General features: G+C 29.4%; 1 pseudogene; it reads right to left on the bottom strand.

Annotated features, from left to right (window-relative positions):
* Positions 1-212: 212 nt before the first annotated feature.
* On the bottom strand, positions 213-1,102 carry LOC129289115 (ethylene-responsive transcription factor 13-like; annotated as a pseudogene).
* Between the last annotated feature and the right edge of the window lie 8,331 nt (positions 1,103-9,433).

Here is a 9,433-nt window from a genome sequence, read left to right as displayed (position 1 = left end):
GATATCAACATATTTTTTATTTATTTAGTTTTTATGAAGGAAAAAAAATATTTCTCCCAACTTAAGCCCCCTACTATTTATTAGAATATTATAGATTATAGAAATATTCACTCTTTTTACACTTCCTTCAAAACTAGCACATGACAATGAACAAGCACGAAACTGGATAATAGTACTTTAAATGAATGATGTAGTTTGTAATTTTACTGTCATCAGAATCTGATATGACTTCTATTTGTTGCTAACTTGTTCAATAGACCTGCCAGCTTTTCTTCTTACTTGATCCTTGAGATCCATCATCCTCAGCCGTACAGTTAGACGGCGACGAAGGTTCCGGCGAGCTGCGCTGCTTCTCTCCAATGACTACTCTTGCCGGCACCGGCGGCGACTCCGATCCAATAAGGTGTGGGAAATTGAGCTTGGCTTTTCTGCCATGCATCTTGAAAGCAGCTCTATCATAAGCCAAAGCTGCGTCCTCCTCGCTCTCATAGGTTCCGAGCCATGTCCTTGCGCCGTTCCTCTTCGGGTCCCGGATCTCCGCTGCGAACTTACCCCATGGCCGCCGCCTCACGCCTCGGTAATTCCTCAATCGAGGCGGCGCGTTCTTTTCACATGCGACAGATCCTGTGTTATTACCGGTAACCTTATCATCATCATAACCACCTGAATTCATACCGTCGTCATTATTCCCGCCCGAAAATGACATACCACCGGAGTCACTAACACCCTCCTCCGGCAAAGCAGCGTCGTAGTTCAGATTCCTCCATGTAGGTGGCGCGTTCTCCTCACGCGCCACAGATCCTGCATCATTTCCATTAACCCAATTATCAACATCTAGTTTCACAGTGTGGTCATTCTGACCGGAAAACACCGTACCAGTAGAGCTACTAGCACCATGATCCAGCGAAGCCGTGTAGCAGTTCAAGTTGGAAGTAGGGTTGCCGGCCGCCGCGAAGAAGCCATTATTCATGAGAGTCGTGGAGGAATTAGGATCATCTTCAATCAGGTGATGTTGAACTGATTCAAAAGGAGAACGATTAGGGATCATTTTGAGAAGCACGCAAGTTTGATGAGGGCACAGAAGCAATGGATCTGTGAAGGATGACTTATATACATACATACATACATACATGTGTGTTGTTGGCTTGTGTTCAAAGCGATGATGATGTTACTTAATTATTGTTTTTGTTGTTTCCTGGAAACTTCAACTGTGTTACTCCTTTGTCATCTATATAAAATATTTTTAATTAAATTATATAAATTAATAAAAATTAATTATCTAATTAAAAATACAGTAATATTTTAATTTTATCCTTAATTATTGTAAATAAAAAATAAATTTTTTTCCAAATAAATTAATAAAGTATTTATCTTTTTTTATTTTTAATTTAATAAGGATATAATGATCCATTTATTAAAAAATATACTTACAATTTTTTATATTTAAGGATAAAAAAGTTTTAAAAGATATTTTGTATATAGGGATGTTGGGAGTAATTTAGAGTGCCTGTGATCGCGCGTGTGATTGGTTCATTGCTTTAGTTTGCCGTGTAATGAGCACCACGACAGAAGCAACACTAGTGAAAGATGAAAAGCCTAATTATTCGAAGATTAAACAAAACCTCAAAGCTCTCAACTGATATTCGCCTGTGCCAAATTATAAAAGACTTTTAAATAAAATTACATATATTAATAAAGTTTATTAAATATATTTTATAACTTTATATTTTTTTAAAAAAATAAATTTTTAGAAATGATTTCTATTTAATACTTCATTTATAAAAGAATATTAAAAAGAGATAATATAATGGGAAGGATAATATTAAAAAAAATATCATTAAAAATTTTATTTTTATCAAAGTATTATATTTTAAAACATTTAATTTTTACAAAAAATATCTTATAATTTGATATGAAATGAGTATGATTCATATTATACTATAGTCAACCACAAACTATTCCAATAACATTACAAAAAATGACAGCATGCTAGGACACATTTTTCTTAAACCTTGGTTAATCTAATAATTTAATGAAAAAGTAATTTTTTTTTTTTTTTTGTTCTGGCTCAATTGAAGACACGGTTGGCTAGGACACGTTTGTGTCAGAAATCCTACCATGGTTTCTGACATAAATATGGCTTAGAGCCACAGTTTTCAAAAATCATGGCTGTTCATTCTCGAGTTATTTATAGCCCCTCTTCTCATGAAATTTTCACATTCGAGCGCAGTGCATTTCCAGATACACATTCATGCTTCATATCTTTTTTTTTCTTGTTCATTTTATGTATGTTTTTATATTTATTATATTTTATTATATTATTATATATTTTCAGGGAGTTAAAAAAATTCTTTAAGTCATTATAAATTTGACATTTCGCTACTTGCTTGAGGTAATTTATTTTTTGTTTTATATTATATATTTTTTAATTATATATAATCTTATGCATGACATTTATTAGTTTATTTTTAATCTACATTTGATATCTATAAATTGGATAAATTAAATCTTATGAATGAAATATGACATAAATTTATGTAGTAGTATTTTATTAGGTTTACATTTTTATTTTCTATATAGAATGATTTAAATGTTACATTAATGTTTAAATTAAATTTACTTGATGTGCTTAAATTTATTATCTGCATGTTGAGATTTTTATTTACGTTATTTATATTTATTTCAATAATAAAAAGTATGTCAAATTTTATATTTAAATATAATTATTTTTTATTTTATACAGAAAATGGATAAATCTTGGATATCTAAACTTCACAACACAATAGAATATATAAATAGTTTGGAAGGATTTTTAAATTTTGCTTTTGCAAATAATGGTGTTGAGGGTAAAATAATTTGTCCTTGTCCTAAGTGTAACTTTATAAAATGGAATATTTGAGAGGAGGTTCGAAATCATTTAATTACTAAACCATTCCCTTTCATATATACATGTTGGGTTTTACGTGGTGAAAAACATGAATTCAGAGGAACTTCTTTTGGTGGTCTAATATAGAAAATAGAGAACAAGGGAATGAGGCAAGTGATCATATTCATGAATTAGTTTGTGATGCTTTTGGGGTGCAAGAAGAAAATAAAAATTCAATTCCAATTGAAGATTCATCACAAAATCAAAATCAAAGGATGAATGAAGAGACAAAAGAATTTTTTGGGAAAATCGTGGTTCAGGGGAAAACCGTGGCCTCAATTGAGCTAAAATGAAAAAAAATTATTTTTTTCATTAAATTGTTAGATTAACCCCGATTTAAGAAAAACTATGGCAATAATCCTTTGCTATTGCTTTTTTTTTTGGTAGTGTAAATATGCCTATATTTAAAAATAATGATGCCACATCATCCACCATATGTGCATCAACTTGTGACATATTGCCAACAATCTCATGCCTCATCAACTGCCATGTCACCTACCATTTTATGCCCCATCACTCACCACATGTGCGACAACTTATAACATATCATCATCTACCTTGTGTCATTTCACTTGTTCCTTGCTATGTCACATTATGTTTATGGAAAGGCCAAAACTTGAACTATTGACCTCATACCTTTCAATTCTTATGCTTTTCTTCTTCGCCAATTGAATTGAAAAGCATCTGTAATTATTATATGATAAATTAAATGTATATTATTTAATTACATAAATATGTCAAATAATATGTTATAAAAATAAACATATATATATTAAATTTTATTTTCAATTATTAATATGTTAAAAATATTTAAATTTTATTTAAATTATTATTTATATGATATTTTTTAATAAAATATTATTTTATTAATGAAAATGAACTTAAAAAATACTAAATAATTTTATTATGAATATTGTAGTTAATTTTTAAATGACAATAATTAAATATATAATTAAAAAAATCATTACCAAAAGTCAAAAATTTTTGTAGTAATTAGCTAGGGATATGATCCCTCACTAAATTTTTTACTAATTATCTTATTTTATAAAAAAATTTGTAGTCTCTCACTATTTTTCTAGCTAATTATATTATTTTAGAGGAACTAATAGTCCCTCGCTATTTTTCTAACTAATTTTAAATCGAGTTACGAATCAACATCTCTTGCTAATTTAATATGTTAGAAAGAAATAGACAATTTTTCACTAAATTTCTTTGCTAATTTGCATTTTTTTAGTAGTGACTTTCAAAAATGTCTTTCATTTAATACTCTATTTATGAAAGAATATATAAGAGAGATAATATAATATGAAAGGTAATATTGAAAATATCATTAAGAAAATCTTATTTTTAGTAAAGTGTCTTATATTTTAAAATGTTCAATCTCCAACAAAAATTTCTTATAATTTGAAATGAAATGAGTATGATTCATAATAAAAACACAGTGTTTTATATTATAGTCAACCACAACTATTCCAGTAACAATGCCACTCCCCTTCCCCCACCCCCAACCCCGAAAAAGAAGACATCTCAAATTCTATTTGATTATTGTATACGCATTTATTAAATTTGATTGTATATGGGGAAAAAAAAAAGATATGATTTTTTGGAGAACTACTCTAGAATGCTTGAGCGCAGTTAATCTCAACTGTTTATTTTTGGTAGAGATTAGAAATAAATCTTTTTATCGCCTGTCTCTAAAGTTACCATTTAGTAATTAATATTCTTATTATGTTTTTTTAAAATCATGAATATTATTTTTTATTTTAAAATTATTTTTATTTCACTTTGAAATGTTGAAGTATTAAATGAATCCCATTTTTTGTGTCGGTTTAATAGTTTCGAATAATGTCACGTGTTAACGGACAAACACAAGAATATTTAGCTTCCCAATATCCCGCCAGGGTGTGTTTCAATCACTGTTTTGAAAACCGGAGCGGACCGGCCGGTCGGACCGGTCGGACCATCGACCGGTCTGGTTTCCGGTCTGGTTCAAAGAAAAAAACCATTTTAAGAGTTGAGCCGGTTTGAGCTGTTTCGAACTGGCAGTCAGATCGGAAATCGGATTCGGTTTTCAAAAATCAGACTGCTCAAAAAAAACTTTTTTATTTTTTATCAAAATTTTTAAAAAAATGACTAATTTTTTTTAATCATTTAATATTATATTGTATCATATGGCTTGTTAAATCGCGACAAACTTAAAATATTTAATTTTTTAAGTTAAATAGCAATTTCATATGTATTTTTTATATTTAAATTATTATATACATATATAATTTTTTTAATTTAATTATTAAGTCACGGTTGGACCAATGGTCCAACCGGTTGAACCGTGCGAACCGTGAACCGCTGACTTTTCCGGTTCAATGTCCAGTCCGGTTTTGAAAACATTGGTTTCAATGCTCATAAAATTTGAACTATTCAAATTTAAAAATTTATTTTATTTTTATTTTTATTAAAATTATAAAAATGGTAATAAATTTTGTTTTATTATCAATATGAATAATGCAGATTTAATCTAAATAATTTAATTTAATATTATATATATCAAAATAAAAATTTATAAAAATTTGCAAAAAATTATTATTAAATTTAGATTGTTTAGACTATAGAGTGAATTTAGATAATTAATTTAAGAAATTATACAATTTGTAATATTTAATTCAACCATTCAAATTAAATTGGTAATAAAATAAATTTATTAAAAAATTTTGAAATTTCATTTTAAAAATGATAATAAATTTTGTTTTATTATCAACATGAATAATACAGATTTAATCTAAATAATTTAATTTAATATTATATTATATATATCAAAATAAAAATTTATAAAATTTGCAAAAAATATTATTAAATTTAGATTGTTTAGAGTGAATTTAGATAACTAATTTAAGAAAATCTACAATTTGTAATATTTAATTCAACCATTCAAATTAAATTGTTGATAAAATAAATTAATTAAAAAATTTTAAAATTCTATTTTAATAAATATAAATAAAAGAACCTTTAAATCCTTGAAGTTTTACCTTTAAATCCTTGAAGTTTTAATTTAGAGGTCCCAAACTTTGACAAACGTTTAGATTGTTCACATGATGCTCCGCAGCCCCAAATGACATTTTCTAATTTCAATGAATTTTACCACGTGGTCAAAATCTTCACCGTAGCTTCTCGAAACCTACGTGTCAGCAAACAGTGTTTTAAATTTTATTACGATACTATTATATTTCTTCTTTTTTAAGGCAGCTTTTGTTACTAAAACAAAACAAAAAAAATGAAATTTATTAAAAAATTTACGCTATTAATAACTCATGAACAATATTATGAATGATTAATATAACATTCATGTCTTGTTCAACACAAGAAGCCCATATGTAATCAAGTTTTGATTGGTATTTTAAAATTTACTAGATTAAATTAGAACTTAATAATATTGGATATTTTAATATTTGAATGTTTAGATTTCACAAATTTTTTATTTGGAAAAAATTTGAACAATATTGAACAGAATAAATATACACTCTTAATTCATTCCTCAAATGTGTAGGCCCTTCAAGATGAATTATTCGACTTTGCTATCACAATCAAACCAAATACACTGTATTTAATTAGGTTCAGATTTGAAATTGAAAAATGTCGCATTGAATATAAACATAGACACACTATTTATTGTCACATTGTCCTGTCTATGTTGTTCGAGAGAATAAACTGTTGTTGGTGAGAGAAAAAGACAAATAAAATGTGGTCTCCACTTTATGTGTCCTTCTCTTTTTCATGTTTCTCTTCAAAGATAAGAAAAATATGGAGGGAGATAGTGGACGAAATTAAATTAGTTAACCTTGGGATATCGAGTTTGAATTTTAAGATATGAGATCATGAAAAATAAATATGCCAAATGCATTTTCAAAGTATTTGTGAGGCTACCATTGATAATAATAATCATACATAGTGGAGCTTCAGATTAGTTTGGGGTGAGGCAATAATACTTTCAAATTGTGATTCAAAAAACACTAACCAAATGAAATTGCACCTCTATGTTAAACGAACAAAATTTAAAAAAAAAAAATTGATTCTTCTCACACGTTCCCCAGTAGGGAAACCACTAGCAAAACAAAGCAATGATCAACTATGACGGACGAGGATGTGTGAGCGAGAATGTGGTCGGACGAGGTTAAAAATGAATGGACGATGAGCCCCTTCCTTATTCTCAGATGCATTATCCTTTGCCTTCGATGGTCCCTTCTTCTGAGATGCATGGTCCCTCGCCTTTGCTGTAAAGTTTCTTATCTGTCTTTAAGGCACTTGCCTAGCCTACTTTGTCGGCCGCTCATCATGTAATTGTAACAGGAGATTAGCAAACAACCAATTATTATATAATGTAATTTTCCTTATATTTCATAAATTTATTGAATTACACGGCTCTACATCTCCCTAAGTAGTTAAATTGCATGAAAATACTATTTATTATCTTGAATGTCACGGTGAATTAGAATAAAAAAATGAACAGGGAATTGTACACACCTTAAAGTTACAAATTTTATGGAAATATAGCCTATTATCCTGAAAGTAGTAGTGTTAGGAATTTCTCGTTTATTATTCCTAGTATTTACCATTAACATTCTCATATTTACAATTGGTTGAACAAATTTATTTACAAACATTTTTTTTATACAAACAATTTTAAGATCAGATACAACTATTTTTTAATTAATTTTTTTGGGACCTAAATATTATTCCCCTTTCCGAATTTGTTCATGGAGGATAAGTGTAACCTTACCTTTGGTCTTTTAGAGTTTTGTATTTGAAAAAAAAGGGGGGGGGGGATGACAAATAACGATCCAATAAAACAATCAATTCTAATTACTTACCTCCAATTGATAAAAGTTTATTAAAGGACTGTTGGGAGACAACCATATTTTCAAGTGGGTTACATGGCTTCCGATCAAGTGATTTACCTTGAATTCACAATCAATTATATGCATTTTCAGTAACCCAAATTTACCTAAAATTTCATAGAAAGTTCATCAAATAACAAGGGTTATGAGGGATTTGATATTTTAAAGAAATTGTAATGAAATATAAATTTGATCAGATCCAAATCCATAAATTTTATTAATTTTAATGGTGGATTTGGTTCAAATCCAAATACAAATCTAAATCTCCATATATTCTCATCACACAAAGAAATTCTTACATGAATTGGGTGCGCCACATCATCCATGTTCTATTTAATAAAATTTTAACTCACAAACACAGCATCAATATTCAATTATTGGATTTATGTAATTGAAATTAACGACTTATATTATCAAAATTTATAATTGTCATTTTCCCGAAAAGAAAAAAGATGGGGGAAAATTCATGCCGTCCAAATTTTGTCAGTTTCATGTGTGTAGTTAATTCTCTTTGAACACGCTTTCATATAAAGCCAATGAAGAGAAAGGAATCACTTGACTTCAAAGTTGAACAAAGCATCACTTTGTAGACCAATGTGAACTTAATTAGCAACATTTTTCTAAATAATTGTCTAAAGATTAAAAAACTTGCATAGAATATTATACCTTAGACGATCGATGTTTTGTTGACGACAATTATTTTAATGCAATATATGTTAATGTTCACCACATTCTCTTATAGAAGTACACATTTATGAACAAAAAGATCAATGCAATACTGAAAGTGAGTTGATGTAATGGCCCAAGATTTAAATTTTAATTTAAATTAATTTTCTCTTTCAATTAATATTTTATTTAAATTAGACCTATAACAAGTGAAGGGTGGTAGTTTATAGAAATTTATGCTAGTAATTTTTTAGAATCCAAAGTTAGAATTTTACTAAGCAAGTTTGGTTTTTTTTAATTATAGAAAAATTTGTGCCTTTTTCACAATTTTTTCTTGGGCCTCTCTTGTAATTGTCCCAAATAGTCTTTTGATCAGATTTTTATTCTCTTTCTTCCCCATTCGAGCATCAGAACAGAGCAAGAGTGAGGGAGGGTCCGGAAAAATCATCGCAGGCTTCTTCTCCTTCTCATTTCCTATCGCGTTTTCTTGTTCATTGCCGTCGGTCTGTGTCTTCCTCGCTGCCACCCTCGTCTCCGTCTTTGTTGTCCATTGTAATGGGTGAGCCACTGGATTATCTTTCCCCGTCATCACCCTCTGTTTCATTGTCCGTTTTTCCGCGCGTGTGTGTGGTCTGTAATTTCCTCTCTTCCTCAACTGCTGAACGTCTTGTGTATGTGTATGTTAAGTTCAATTTCTTTTCCTTTCCTGGCCAGCGATTCCTGGTCTTCCTCTTTCCGTTCGAGCTACAGATCGGAGCCCTCCTTTCTTTCTTCGGCGTCGACCGTATGCTGGTTTTTAGTTGTTGCCATTGAAGTTTCATTTGACGTGAGTTGCTGGTTTTTCTCCTTCCTCTTCGATTTTCATGGAAACAGAAGCATCCTTTCTCTTTCCTCTAGCTGATTAATACTACACCTCTTCTCATCGCTGTTGCCTAGGGATTTTAGAAAGAAT

Source organism: Prosopis cineraria, unplaced genomic scaffold (assembly GCF_029017545.1).
Source record: "Prosopis cineraria cultivar Desert tree isolate PC_DT_omini unplaced genomic scaffold, ASM2901754v1 PC12, whole genome shotgun sequence".
NCBI lineage: Eukaryota > Viridiplantae > Streptophyta > Magnoliopsida > Fabales > Fabaceae > Prosopis > Prosopis cineraria.
Note: the sequence above shows the minus strand (reverse complement) of the source record. Positions and strands in the feature narration are given on the sequence as shown.